The sequence below is a fragment of the Petromyzon marinus genome, chromosome 26, assembly GCF_048934315.1.
Source record: "Petromyzon marinus isolate PM22_M1 ecotype Great Lakes invasive population chromosome 26, UKy_Petmar_22M1.pri1.0, whole genome shotgun sequence".
NCBI classification, from domain to species: Eukaryota; Metazoa; Chordata; class Hyperoartia; order Petromyzontiformes; family Petromyzontidae; genus Petromyzon; species Petromyzon marinus.
In genome coordinates, this window is record NC_133692.1 from 11,449,450 (window position 1) to 11,465,475 (window position 16,026).

Here is a 16,026-nt window from a genome sequence, read left to right on the forward strand (position 1 = left end):
TTTGCCACAGCAGAGCACACGTGTAAACCCTTAAGCTGCACTCTTTAAATTATATTTGGATCCCTCTGGGATGAATGAATTTATTCACTACCTTTACCTAAAATGACCAAAAGGTTGCTGCGGAGTTGAAGTTGTTCCAAGGAGACGGAGCTTTGTGAAAGACTGGAACTTTTTCTACTTTTTTTGTCTGCATAATTTTTTTTTTCCCCATGAAGAGAGATGCATCGGCAGTGGTTGCGGATTTCAATGCTTCGATATAACACGCATGTTTGGATTCCTTCATTAAGATAATTGTTTCGATTTAAAGCTTTCGTGACTGCAAGGATTCATCTTCTTTGGTTCTTTCGGTAAAGTCACGTAGAATGAGAATAAAATAATAAAATAAAATAACAATAAAATTCTCACGACGTTTCGGCCACAACACAAGTGGCCTTCTTCAGGTGAAAGGAACAGACCTGTCGGGACGACAGAGCTTCAATGAAGCTCCACAACAACAGAGGCATCAGTCGTCCCGACAGGTTTGTTCCTTTCACCTGAAGAAGGCCACTTGTGTTGTGGCCGAAACGTCGTGAGAATTTTATTGTGTTATTTTATTTTATTATTTTATCCTCATTCTACGTGACTTTACCGAAAGAACCAAAGACGAAGATAATTGTTATAATTTACAGCCACTGCTCGATGTAGGGCTCCCCATGCCATGTATGTCTCCGGGAATGTCCGACCATACTTCCCCAGGATAACCGTGGACTGGGAAAAGGGTGTTGGAGTTGAGGGGCAGGACTGGTTCAGATGGAATGCTATTGCCAATAAACTGCAACTTGAATCGCTACCAATGAGATCTTCTCTCAATACTGCTCTAGATGAGTTGTACACCCCTAGCTGCCACTGCTATTCATTGGCGTAAAATAAAATAAAATGTTTTTCTCCGGATGACGCTGCAAAGTATTATCTGTATTTTGATTTAGCGTGCTGATCTTAAAGGTGCATTGAAAAATTTGATACTCCGACTGATGCCTCTGTTGTTTTGGAGTAACTCATGCAGCCAGCTATGGCTCTAGGATTTGTAGTTACATGTTATTTATGTAGTTTATTGTAACAATTCGGTCACGGTCCCTGTGATCACTGTTACGTTGCAATTATGGCTTTATTCTTTTGGTGATTTGGAAAACTTTTTTTGGTTTGGACGTGTTTGTTTTGTTGTAGTACGGAGTTAGACTTATGGCCTTAATCTAAGTTTTCTTGTGGTTGTTGTTGTTGTTTGACTTGCATCCCACTGGGATTTTTTTGCACACAGCGTTGGTGTACGGTGCTTTTTTCAGGAATATTTTGCTGTTTCTTTTTTTCTTGGATTTTTTGTTTGTTATGGTTGCACCCGATTCAAGAGCCGAATGGCTCACAGGGCTGAAACTGAAAATGTCACTCAGCACTGATGTAAGCAGTGGCTCAGAATCAAACTTAGATCACCAGGTTCATAAGGCATTTTGTTGTCATACTTGGAATTTAACCTATGCTATTTGCATTTTTAAATATGAGCAAAAAAAATGTCATGCACACCAAGTTTCCTGAACAATTAAACATTGATTTCAGAGGGACACAATTGGAAAACACATGAGAGTGTGTATACCTAGGGCAGCAACTGAAGGCAGGCCATGATTAAAATGATTAAATAAAGAGGCATAGGAAAGTAACTTTGGACTGCTTTTGGAAATCGCTAATAAAAATCAGCACACCAATTTGGGTAAAGAAAAGTGTTTTAAATCAGTTTATATTACTGCCGCGGTGATGTTTGTAAACGTGGAAATTTTCATAGAAAATTTTACTCAAGTTGAAAAGTTTGCAAAGAAACGTGGAGAGATATATTCTTGAAAATAAAATAAGGCATGAAGACGAACGCTTGGGTAGAAAACAAGTTAGGGCGATTCACATTGCACCTCCGATTAGCATGGTTGGCTACGTACGGTGCGAAAGAAATTCAATATATGTACGTGCATTGCTTGTGAAGAAAGGTAAGTGGGCTTGGGCAGGTCACGTCACGACGAGAATCGATGGCTGCTGGTTGAGACTAAATACGGAGTGGCAACCAAAGGAGCAAAAATGCATGAACGATGGAATAAGGTGCAAGGCGAGATTGATTGTAAGGTTGTGAGAGATTGTGATGGGTTTGCGAGGCCTTCCCCCAGCAGTGGATAGATCATGACTGCCGCTGATGATGATTTGTTCCAACATAAAATTGCGTAATTGGTTATTTCACTGCAAATTCTAAAGCCTTATAATGTCATTACATTCGTAAATATTCCAACTGTTTCACTTAGAAAGACTTTAATTATATCAACACAGCAAATATCAGTAGACATTTTTGCAGGTTTTTTTTAAGTGGATAAAGGTAAATAGAATCAACGGAATTATTTCATCAACCACTTTACCCAATCGACCCTGTGAGCGTATTTAGTCAAAGCGCATGTGCTAGTGTGGATGAGTGATTGGTAGGGAGCTGGTGTAGGGAGAGATTGCATCGTTCATGAAGCTTTTCTTTGAATAAAAAGTGTGCATCTATCGCTGCAAAAATATTTCATTCGAGCGACATTCTGTGAGCTGACAATATCTGCCAACAGTGCAGTGCAGATTCACTCATTCAGCTATTTTGCTTGTATGCAAATGCGTGAGTGCGTAATGTGCACATTGTGCCATGAGCTAGAATGTTTGATGAGAATACAAGTCCCGTCGCTTGATTTTTCATAATTTTCCCATAGATGTGATAGCACATTCACTTTACGAAAAAAATAGATTTGAATTAACAAGAAATCTAAGACTGAGTCTGTGGACATTTTAAATGTGCCTTAAACCTGTTTATATGCTTCCGCTTATTAAACTTTTAGTTCATTTAGTAAATGATTCTTAAAATGTTATAATAAAAAAAATTTATTGAGTGTCTGCTCTTGCTGTTTCCTGTACAGCGTTTTTAGATCCTTCATGAAAACCCGCTATATAAATGTTATTATTTTTATTTAGGAAATTTACTTGTTTTGTTTATTTGCACAAATCCTCCCATTTTTTTCTGCTCTTCGTGCAATAATTACAAGTTATATCAAATCTGATTTATATTGATCGCCCAAAACACCAAGGTCTATCAATCTTTGTATTTCACATTGAGAACTGTTATATAGTTTCAAATGTGGCCTACGTGCCCATTGTGTTTATATGCAACGGTTTGCATGCTGCCCTACAAACACATTGCCCTGAGTTCGATTCCCACTCACATCAACCAACACGAGTGACGATTATCTGAACCGGTTTTGGGCCTTCCCTTGGTCGACTCAGCCTCAAATGAGGACCCCGGTGCGGTGTGGAGTAAACATCGCCACTTGGGGAGGCAAACGCGCCCGGTTGTGGTGCTGGCCACCCACACCCTCATTTGCCCGCGCCAGCCTTCATAAGTGCTCGCTAACAGTACTTGCTCAAAAAGACTGCTCAGGCTGTACGGGGGATCTCTGTCTTGTACGTACATATGCAATATCTCATGCACAACCACACGCAGCAAATCCATTAGAGGAGACATATGTGGCTGCGGGAGCATATAATTTATGAAGCAATGGAAGTTTTACACACACACACAATAATAATAATAATAAAAAAAGTGAGCTATAAACAAAGTTGACAGCCAGACCGCTTGCCGTTTAGCGTGCAAGACCTCCGTCCCGTCTCGTGCCGAGAGCCTGTTGCTCCCACCATCGTCACTGCTCTCACCACTGGGTGCACAACACCTCTCAGTCTGTGCCGGGCGGAGGGGGACGTAGAGACCTGTGAACAACAACCATTCATCAGTGGCTGGTGGTTTGTTTTTTGTTTTGGTTTTGGTTTTGGCTCTAATCTGCGATTAATCGAGGTGGAGTGAGGAAGGGCATTCGGCTGAATCATGATTTCACAACACGGGTCCCCACTAATGAGAGGGAGCGGTGTAAATGACTAATTTGTGGTGCTATTTCTCAGCTGATATTCCGAACTTGTTTATTGAGGTGTTGACATATTTATTTCGATGCTGCCGTTGTGTTATGGTCACCACACTGGACTTGCAGTCCAGGGGTGGCCAGTTTGATCTCACCGCAAGCCAGTTGGGACAATTGGAAGGTGTCTTAAATCCCTCTGCGTCTATCCTCTCAGCAGTACGAAGTGGCATACCTCGGTTAGTCGATCGACAGGTCAGTTAGTCGATAAGGGGAGTTAGTGGTGGGCCAAAGTGTGGGTACTCCCACCTCTTCTAAGTCATCGAGCCAGTATAGAAGAGGAGCTGAAAATGCCTGCTGGAAGTGTTAGGTAGAGCTTAATCTAAAGAGCTCTTTTAAACAGCTTGGCACGAGCAATCAATTTCATCGCTGCACTTTAACCTTTCATCCATTTGAATTGCACTCCACCTATAACATGATTTAAGCAATTCTGACCCAGTTGACAATTTGTGTAGGAAATTGTATTTCGTATTTTGAAATCAAATCGTGAATTTACAGAGCTAAACTCTGTTGTGGCTATATCGGTAAGAAAATACACGGTATTCCATGTAAAGAGTTAAATTACACAAATGTGGTTATTTCTTACATAATGCATTACATTGATGCATTCGTAGCACGTTCTCTGTTATCTAACGATGTACGGAAATTAATGTTGGCACAGGCATAGCTTGTGCAATGTGCGTCGTGAAAGCTACACAGTTGCCAGACAAATGGACAAGGTACACTATGTTTTGTTCCTACAGCTGGCCTTACCCATCCTCGCCGCAAAAAAATCACAGCACGCAAATTTCCCGGCGTAATTGCATCTGGTGCCGTGCGCGTGTCCTGTTTCAGCGCATTCGAGCAAATTCTGCTCGAGCTTTTGGCTACATTGGAGCTGTCCGCTGTAGCGCAGTGCCTGCGCGTGATGAGCTCACGTCACTCATTCTTTGGTGTTTGGCAGCACGTTGCCTGAAGGCCAAAACATCACCAGGCCGCTAACTACATACACCCGGCTTATAACCACAGCAACCGTGTTATTTGTTTATTGCGAGCGACGTGTCGGGAGAGTGTTTATAACAAGGTTGGAAAGGTCTAAAATGTTCATAGCGCTGTCTGCAGCACTATATCTGAATGATGTCCACTGCTGGGAGACGTTGCATGGTTACTCTGCTCGCGGGGAAGAGAGAGAGAGCTGAAATTAAATTAACTTCATTGATAATAATCCGATGGCAAATTAGAGACCTGATATCGATCGCAATGTGTACTGTAAGCACAATTGTGGCAGGCTTACTTTTTAAGGGTGTCTTCTGTTGGGCCTTGCTTCAGCGTTATGGAATCAACGTGTGTTATATATTGGAAGTGCAAATTGACATTAAGAAACAGCATTTTTGTAATCGATGGATGTAAAAAACGAGTCCATTATGAACACCATTCATAATCCCCGTAAATGTTTTATTATTTTTTTAAAATAATAAATCAATCCGTTGTAAATTAAAATAGAGTACTGGATATAAAACTTCCCACAGTGTGTCTGATTAACTTATATTACCCCCTGGTATAAACCATTGTCACGTTTCATATAAATTGTAATTGACAATTTTGCTTAATTTATTTCATGATGAATGAATGTACAAAAAAAATATTCATGAAAACCTTAATATTTCGGTATAAAAAGACAAAATCATTATTAACATACTGTGCTAATATATCGCTTCATCATTTAATCATTGTCTCTGCTCGAGTGATTATTATAATCATTGCCACTAATTTCAAAGTATAATTACACCTTCAAACCATCCATAATTTTTTTAACGTCATGATGTCCCTTTTTCATTCTCACTGATATTACTTAATCACAATTTGCATATATTTATTTGTTTATGCTTCGTGCATACTTTGTTAAGACATATTGTTTATGGGATATCGTGTTCATTTTTTTTCATCTTACTTTAGTGCTTGGCTGTTTTCTTTTCCACAAGTGTCACGTGTCAGTGAGTCTCAGGACAGTTTTTTGTCTTTTTTTTCAGTCGAGTGATGATTAGAATGTTTCTACTGAGATAGTACAGTTTAGTGTGGGACAAAATTAGAGTGCCCAGATATATGATGGAAGAACACTCAAACTCCACATTACATCTTGCGGTTACACAGGTCTAGGCACAATCAACCCTATTTTGCAAATCTATAGTTTGACAGAGATCTTCTTTTTGAAATCTTCATTTGCATGGAGGTATGTTGAACCTCTTTCTCACCATACATAGCCAACCGTGCTACTCGGAGGTGTGGGGGGAATGACCAACAAAACTAAAGACAAAAAGCAGTTATAAAGAAATTCGTTTTCAATCAAGATTTAAAAGTGCACGGCTCCCAGTATCTTCCTAAAGTCGGAAAGAAGAGCGTTCCAGAGGGAAGCGCATCTGAAAGCGCGCGATGCGGTGACCGTGTTTGTTCGATGGATAGCCAAAAGCCGCTGTTAGGATTACCAGATTTTGCGTGGTGATCTATGCTACTTTGCGACCTCATCCTATGCAGTCGTTGACTTTCCTCTTCATTCTGGATTCCACTACTGCTCCCGTTTTCCTTTTCCACAAAAGTCAATGTAATGTCTGTGATCAATGTGTTCCACGTTCTGTTTCAGTCTTATTATTACGACCGCATGCGCCTGTGCACGCTTCTTTGCACGCTATTCGGTTCTTGTTTCAATGTTTTGTCAATGCCCATGATTCCGATGCATACGCCATAGAAGGCATCTTACACTGACCAAGGTGCATCCATCCATCGGTGTCGCCTCTGGCTTCGACGGGCAACACGGTCAGTGTGCAATGCCAGCACTTCCGCTGGGCACACGCTCTCGCGATGTTTCCCTTGCCGAGCTGGGTCCACGCTTCGATGTTGTCATTCCACTACCACCACGTCCGTCTTTGTCTTCCATTTGCCCTTCGATTTTCCCCAAGGACCAGGTGCAGCAATCGGGTTCCTTGTTAGCTCAGCGCCGCTTGTACTCAGTAGTCCACATTCCTCTGTCTTTGGCTTCCCATTACTTTTAAAGAAACGATCTGATGGAATGTTACCAACGTGTACTTTGTGGTTGCTTTTATTTGGACATCATAGACGTGTTTCTATTGTGCAGCGATTGCTGCATTGTGCAACTTCTTATTGAATGAGTGTGGTCAAGGACGGTCCGTATAAATCAGCAGCACGGTCGCCCAACGAGACCCAACTCTCTGTGCACTATAAAAAGAGAAAGCACTTGATATTTATCACATCCGAAGACGTGTGTTGTGCCGTGGTATAGAAATGTTTTCGCCGCCGACGTAACATCAGGTAAGTCGATAAACGGTGAACTAACTGAATGAATGAACAAAAACCTTATATCTCCCATTGATTTTTTGCCGAAAGGCTGCGGTTGGAAGGCAACTGAGTGTTTTCACATTTACCATTGGCTCGTTCGAATTGTGACTACCCCAGGGCTCCCTCCGGGTTCCTTAACATCGGGCCACATTCGCTGGTCTTAGTCTGCGCGATTCTTTCGGCGATGTCCCCAAGTGCTCACCGCTTGCTCAAAGGGCACGGCGGTACTCGACGGTGCAAGCGGTGCAAGCAGTGCACAAATGGTGTCATCATCGTGCTGATAAGTGACTACGTAAATGGGGGGGGGGGGGAAATATTTGCTTTTGGATGTAATTTCGTCATCTACAAATTACAGAACACCTTGGTGGGAGGAGGGGGGTGGGGGAGGAGATACTGCAAAATATATTCTGATTGTAATTCGATGTCCAATTGTGATTGTGGATGTAGGCGTGAAGGGGGAGCGTGGAGAGGTAAACTGCATTTTTTGCGGGTTGGCCAATGCAAAATTCGGAGGTTCCACTTCGCCTCCCGGCCTCCCACAGGAGAGAGATGGGGCACTGGAAAATAATGATTTTTTTTTTTTCCGAGGCCTCTACCCGGCCCCGTGGGAGCCGTGTCAAGTCACAGCTTCCCCTCGCCCCGGCTGTTGTGTGGTGCCGAGTCAGGTTATTATTTCTCAATAGATTCCTGAGCCGTCGCTGTGTGTGCGTGGTTTATAATATGATTTCGTTTCCGTGCAGTTTTTTTTTATTCCTCTTCCCACCCCCCAACCGGAAGCTTGCTTGCTCATACAGCATGACTAATGCCATTTGTTACGCGGGTTCTACAGCAGCTTGTGTCAAGGCTGTGACTGGACATGTATGCGTGCAGATGTGCTAATCTTATTGAACAATGCTGAATAATAACAGTATATGTTGATGTCAGTTGCTGTCATTTGAATACATCAAATAAATGTAGCTGTGTGTGTTAGAATTGTAATTGGGCACGTATAAGACTCGGTTCAAAATGAGCTGGAGCCTATTCTTTGGTTCTTTCGGTAAAGTCACGTAGATAGGTTCAAAGAAAATAAAAAAATATAACAAAAAACTACGACGTTTCGATCACAACACAAGCAATCGTCATCAGTAGATTTTTTTTCTTTGAACCTATCTACGAGACTTTACCGAAAGACCCAATAATATGAATGCCGATGCAGCAGCAATGCCAATGCAGCAAAGGTCCATCAGGAAATCCCTGCACCCCGCTCCACACACCACACTGCTGACAGTGGAGGTTGATTGACAAGAAAACACAAGCCAAATCATGGACCCAAAGTGGTTGATGATATCTTTCCAATGATTGCTAAGTCTATAACCTTTCTCTCGGTTGAAATTGTGTCTGTGTCTGTACATATGGATGGTTTCATGAACGAATTGTTGTTGATAGCCAATAGGCTTGCAAAGTACCATCTTCTTAGAGAAATCAATTTCGTGTGAGCCAGCCGCATTAAAATAATTATCAGCCACGGCAGAAGTATTGGTCTTACCGTGTTTCAAATATGCCTTATGTTCACGAACACGGTCAGAGACATGTCGCTTAGTTTCCCCAATTCAACTGCTGCCTCAGATACAGCTTAGTTTGTAGACGCCGGGATATTGCATTTCAGGAATCTTGTCCTTCACAGATGGGATCAGATCACGAATTTTATCTACTGTGGTAAATCGGACCTGGATCTTGTGTTTGTTCATGATTTTGTAAATATTTTTGGTTACCTCTGCTATGTATGGCAAGGTGATGGTTTTGATTGGATCCTCAGATGGCTCCTTCCTCACAGTTGGGGTGATGGCTTTGCGGATTGTGTAGTCGGAATATCCATTCGCCTTGAGAGCTTGGTGCACGTGTTTGAGTTCACCGGTTAGGTGTTCATGGTCGGAGATACATTGAGCTCTATGGTGTAGCGTTTTGATGAGGGAATTCTTCTGGGATGGATGGTGGTGGGAATCAGGTTTTAGGTAGGCGTCAGTATGGGTTACTTTCTTGTAGAAAGAATGGCTCATTGAGCCATCTGGTCTCTTTTTGATTAGGACATCCAAGAAAGGTAGCATGCCATCCTTTTCCACCTCCATGGTGAATTTTATGGCTGGGTGTATGGAATTTACGTGATTGAGGAATTGGTTTAGAGCCGGGCGGCCATGTGGCCAGATGACGAATGTGTCATACATGTGCCTCTCCCATAAGGACGGGCGTTGGACGGATGCCTGAATGGCATCCGTCCATGCTGCTGGTGCTACTGATACACTTGGGCTACGCTCATCTCCAAACCTTATAAACAGTTTGCCTTTAGAGGCTAACCCCTTTTCCTGATGATGGCCGCTTGTGTTGCGATCGAAACGTCGTGGTTTTTATTCACTTTATTATTATTTTTTTCTATCTACGTGACTTTACCAAAAGAACCAAAGAATATGAATTCCTGCAGTCACGAAAGTTTTAAGTCAAAATTTGAGCCGGAGCCAATTTGGCAAAACTAATGGCACCCCTTCCAGCTAGTTACATTGTTCTACTTTTTGAAAGAAAATACTTCAGACGGTTTAATTTTTAGTCACCCATATTTAGATGTCTTTAAAATATATTTTGTGAAGGTAAGGAAAATGTAAAGGTGCAGCCATGCAACTGCTTGCTTATGCCACTGCTGGCGGAATAGCCCCCAATGTAGGAAGATGTAGAGAACCCTTCCAGAGGCTAATTTGGCCTACTCGTCCAAGGTGACCAGGCACCTTTGAAGAGGTGGTAATACCAACATTTTACCCAACCGCACGCAATCTGCCGGTCAACTGAGGCGAACCCATATATTGCTGCTAACAACAATAATAATTTACAATTATAAGGCGCAATTCATAGACAGAGGCGGGGCGGCGAGGATGATAATAAAAACAAACTTGTAACATTATTTCCAGTGCCATGCTGGGAGATCACATGGGCCACCTTTGCATTGCAAGTCCAGAATGCTAACTAACCGCTACAGCATGGAAGCATCCCTCTTCAACAATATGACAGCTTTCCGTCAATCTACTGCTGGATGGAAGCCTCCGCACAATGTCAGTGGTGGAGGTTGACCATGCTTCACCACACTGGTCAGTGACGGTTTGGTGAAGTAAGGCAGGGGAAGGACCCAGGACTTGTTCAGATGTCACTCGCCACAGATGTGAGCTGTGTCTGGGAGTTGAACTCGGCTCACGGGGCTCGTAGTGCAAAGGTGCTAACGATCGCAACACTTTACCACCAGTGCACCTCAACGTATTGCGACGGGAATCAACGGATCCGGTTTGTGTTAATCATTTTGTGTTGGCGTGCATATTCATTCATGAATCGTGAACCTCCGGAAAACCTGAGAAAATATATAAAACTTGACGTGTGCAATATTATTCGAAACCACTAATAGTAACATTAAAATAGAGTAATGTATTATTTTAGGAGAATGTTGCTGTGCCTGCAAATGGGTGGATTTATAATATTCGTGACATTTTTTTCGGGGGAAAAGAATTAACCCTGACGTGTATTCCATACAAATGTAATTCCTTTTTTTTTTTTTTACAAAATCTTACCGCTTTGTGCGCGCAATGTGGATGCATATGCTCAACAGTTTTTCATCCATGGCACCTCATGACTGTGGTGGCGAATGTGTTCCTTTCTCATTTGCTCAATTAAAACGTACAATACGGTAGAGCTAATGCCATTCTACGTAACGCAGGTGGCACGTCACACGCCCCTTTCCTCAGGATACTGAAGAGATTGTGATGCACAGTACACTCAAGGACAATTGTTCGCCACTTTCGTTTTGCCTTTCAAATAGGTTTTTTTGAGATTTTTTTTTACGTTTCCTGTGAGTTGGAAGAACACACGTAGCCAAGCGAGGAAAAGAAAATCAATATCTTTCAATTTCTCAGAGGGAAGCAGTTACACAATCATCTCTTCTCGTAACAAAAAAATATAAGAATGTTCGTATTCTTGGGTCTTTCGGTAAAGTCACGTAGATAGGTGGATAGGTACCTATCTACCTATCTACGTCACGAAAGCTTTAAGTCAAGATTTAATAATTTTCCTCTCGATATACGAGGGAACATTCTCAAATCATTTTATTAACCTGTGCTGCAGAATGCAGACCGCAGTCCAAGCAATGTAGACATGGCTGAGACTTTTATTTACAGGCGTTTGTAAAAGGGTTAATCCCCAGCTCGCAATCTCTCGATGGAAGAGAGGTTGAAGTTAAAAAAAACGTATCAGCTACACAATAGTGTAGCCGAGGACGCACGTGTTGGTAGTTGGGTTGCGGTGTCATGAGATCAGCTACACAATAGTGTAGCCGAGGACGCACGTGTTGGTAGTTGGGTCGTGGTGTCATGAGATGCGCTACACAATGGTGTACCCGAGGACGCACGTGTTGGTAGTTGGGTCGTGGTGTCATGAGATGAGCTACACAATGGTGTAGCCGAGGACGCACGTGTTGGTAGTTGGGTCGTGGTGTCATGAGATGTGCTACACAATGGTGTAGCCGAGGACGCACGTGTTGGTAGGTGGGTCGTGGTGTCATGAGATGCGCTACACAATGGTGTAGCCGAGGACGCACGTGTTGGTAGTTGGGTCGTGGTGTCATGAGATGCGCTACACAATGGTGTAGCCGAGGACGCACGTGTTGGGAGTTGGGTCGTGGTGTCATGAGATGCGCTACACAATGGTGTAGCCGAGGACGCACGTGTTGGTAGTTGGGTCGTGGTGTCATGAGATGAGTTGCCTGGGCGCACAGCAGAGGCTGTGGCGGAGCAACGCGAGTGCTATGATTCAGGAAGGAATTCATTTCAGCCTCTCCGCTTTAAATGTAGCGGCGGCTGCGGCGGCGGTGGGGGCAGGGCGGTTGTGTGGTTGATGGCGTGAGGAGCGTAGAGAATTAAAGCACGAACAACGGCAAGTGAGGCGCGCAGAACATGGGTGTCAGCTCGGCGTGTACGGACACGGCAGCCGCTGTGGCTCATTGCTCGAAGGGACAGAAGGTCAGTGCAGACAGGTTCTTGCAGCCAATGGGTTCTCGCCATCCGCACCGTACCATGGGTTCTCGCCATCCGCACCGTACCCGGCACTGCGATGGGGCGCAGACCGTTTTTGATAAATTGCATTCTCTGCATTGCTGTAACTCGCCTACGTGTTTGATCTATTTCGAGATGAAGCTAAAATCGCTGCGTGTATACCACGAATATTACGGTATTTATTTCATTCTTCCAGAGGCGTTTGCACATGGAGGAAAATTTGTGAACAATTCTAATATTTCAGGGAAACATATCTTCTAAATTTTTGTGGATGTGATATCAATTTGTGCTCTTTCCCTATGAATGTTGCACGATGCAATTGAGACGCAAGTCAATGTGATGGCACGGAAGGCAGATGATTATTTTTGAATGCTTTCGCTGCATGCTGTCTGCATTCATTTGCCATTTATCTCTCAGCTTTGCGAGCGACAAACATTATTTGTACACCAGTGTGTGCTGGTGTGTTTGTCCGTGTGCACGTTTTGCAAACACGCTTTGAAATGGTGTTACTAATCATATTTGCCACCACAGAATAGAGCATTACATTTTGTTTGTGTTTTGCATCTCTGTGTGTATTATTTTCATATGAATTAGAGTTGATGTCATATTTTGTTAGTGGTCCTTTACCTGTTCACCAGAGATGCTAGAATTTACTGAATTATCTCAGATGTTCTGATATAAATATTGACAGACGTTTGAAATAAATAAGGGCGCACGCGAACAGTTGTGCTTTGGTAATTTATTTTGCTATTGATTTAAGCTCATATAAACCTTAATATATATGATGTCTGATAATTGTCTTCTTTTTACAATGAAAATTACAACCTGTTTAACCATATGGTCCAGCATAATATCTGTAATGCCCTCCAGACGGTCGGGTTTCTGGAGAGATCTGCCTGAAAATTCCTCCACCAAATTTTTAAATAGTGACGTCCATTTAATAATTTTGCTGATCTCAGCAAGAAACGGTGTTCGTAAAATTAGCTAGCTCCTGACCTACACTCAGGATATTAACTTTCTTCTCTTTGCCTGTCATTTGCTTTGCCCTCTATTTGGGTATGGTGAAGTGCAACTTGCATGGAACCAGCCTGTGGTCACTTCCGGTGCTGGTTGTATTTTTTTTTATATAAGCCTCTGACAATCATGGCTGTCTTCATGTGTCAGCACAACTGAGTCCAGTAGTAGATACGTCCTGGCGGGATACAGGGCAATGTCGGTTGAACTTCCAGGTATTCCTTAAATGTGATCTTGATATATCTGTTGGTTTTATATCCAGCAACGTTACTATATTTATAATTACATGCTTTGCCCATTCTGGTAGTACAGTGAGATATCAAATGTGAAGATGCACATCATCAATATCATCAGCCTTGATAAGTCCACTGCTGGATGAAGACCTCCTGCGATGTAATAACCCACCTCACACCTGCACACGAGCTCATGTCACAGCTCCATCTCCTCGTATGACTCAGACACATCGTATTCCTTGGATGCCAATCCGTCAATATTATTGACCATTGGCCATCGTACCTTCTCGTGCCCAAGCGCACTCACTTCTCTCAAACGTGTTAACTGTTCAATTTACATTCGCATTTTAACACAATGTCATCCATAATACCTTCGCATGTTCTCCAATCTATTTGATTTGTTGTTCTGTCTCTCAGTGTAGAGACAGAATTAAGCGTGCATCTCTCCGTGCTTCTTTGAACACATTTTAGCTTTTTTTTCGCTCCGATTTTCAACCAAGTTAGGATATATTAAATTTGTTTTGCTTGTTTTATTTTGTTGGGATTATTTAGATTGTTGAAGTACGACGAGCATGGAACCAGCCTGATCACTTCCGGTGTTGGTTTGTTTTATAATTCTCCAGATTGAAAACTCATTTCTTTTAGAGCTGCTTTTTGTGTTTAGTTTGTTGTCCTTCCCCCGCACCTCCGATTCGCACAGTTGGCTACGTACGGTGAGAAGTTCAACACCACATACATTGACAAGTGAATGTCAACTCAAGAAGATCAGAGTAAATGTAATTCATCTTGAAATAGCATACAGTAGTTGATAATGGCTGAAATGTGTTTACGGTTCAAGATTGTCATTCCCAAGCACGTGGTATACTTGTCAGCTCCATGGCAATGCCAGCCACATTCAAGCTAATTTGTGCCGCTGATGTAACGTCAATGAGGGTCAGATCCTATCAGTTGAAAATCCGTTGGTTGTTTTTTTTCTTTCTTCTTCTTCAAGGAAGGATATTAGTGCTATTTCGGTTAATGCTGTCATTTAAACTCGCAGTGGTAAAACGGAAACTGCGCTTCATTACCAACACAAATAGCTGGCGGCTCGCATGCCCCGGTGTGCTGTGCGCATTAGGCGTGAGTCGCGGTGACATCGACATTAACCCTGCCGGAAGGTCACGCGTGATGTTAAGATTGTAAATTTGAAGAATGAGCTGCATGCAGAGGAACGCTTTCGCTCGTCTAGAACGTGCGCCGTGCCGGACGTGAATCAGGTCGTTTTATTTTCCGGCCTTTTTTTTATCTGAAAGATGGACAGTGTTTTGTCGTACATATTCAGGAAAAAATGAGATTTTATGTGAACACCTCTGAGAAACGTAGGTCAGATTTACTGCGGCAGTTAGTTTAAAACCATTAAATGTGTATGAGTGACAAATCGAGTTTTATTTTTTTTTATCATGGTACAACATGAAAATGATGATATAGACATGAAATCAATGCTCTTTGGTTCTATTCGGTAAAGTCACGTAGGTAAAAAATAAACAAAAATCACGACGTTTCGGCCTCAACACAAGTGGCCTTCATCAAGTGGCCTTCATCAGGTGAAGGAGGACAGGTTGGTCCCTTCACCTGATGAAGGCCACTCGTGTTGTGGCCGAAACGTCGTGATTTTTGTTTATTTTTTACCTACGTGACTTTACCGAATAGAACCAAAGAGTATGGATCCTTGCAGTCACGAAAGCTTCAAATCGAGAATGAAATCAATGTTTCATTATTTTTCATATTTTTATTTAGATTCCCATTCATTAGTCATTCACACGCTGACTTTGTTGCGTCTGATATGCCCGGCATTTTAATATGCATGCTTAATGTATAAGACAGTGACTCAGCTGATGATTCATACTATCAAAGTACACATGTGACACATTTGTTGTTTTCGAAATTTAAAGTAGTTGAGCGCGTATGCTTTCGCGACCAATATGATCCATTATAGAGGTTTTCTTTGGGTTTGATTGCGTCAATTGAAATGTGTCGTTAAACCCGTCACCACCCGACACAGCCAAATAGTAAGGTTTGTCCTGTAAACAAAATATGCTGTAACGAATTGGCATATTTTGTTTAGTGACAAACCTTACTTACTAGCTGTGTCGTGTGGTGACGGGTTTAACCCAAAAAATCTCTGTTATGGATATAATTTAAGTAACCATATTTTTACTCTTTGTGTTTTCGTTTTTGTTTTAAGGTTTTATCAGTGCACTGCTCTTTTTATAGTATCACAGTTATGACCTCTGCATTGCTACAATAAATGTCCATGTCTACTTGAATTAAATGCAAATCTTTAGAATAAATGGTCGTCCTCCAACCGCTAGTCACCTATGCAGACAAACCCTTTATATATAACGATTAATA

The 16,026-nt window shown here is 42.2% G+C and overlaps 1 protein-coding gene across 12 annotated transcripts in view; it reads left to right on the plus strand.

The window, feature by feature from the left end:
• Positions 1 to 16,026, plus strand: part of LOC116946270 (ankyrin repeat and fibronectin type-III domain-containing protein 1-like) — a 264,496-nt gene that overhangs the window by 171,422 nt on the left and 77,048 nt on the right. The window lies entirely within an intron of this gene.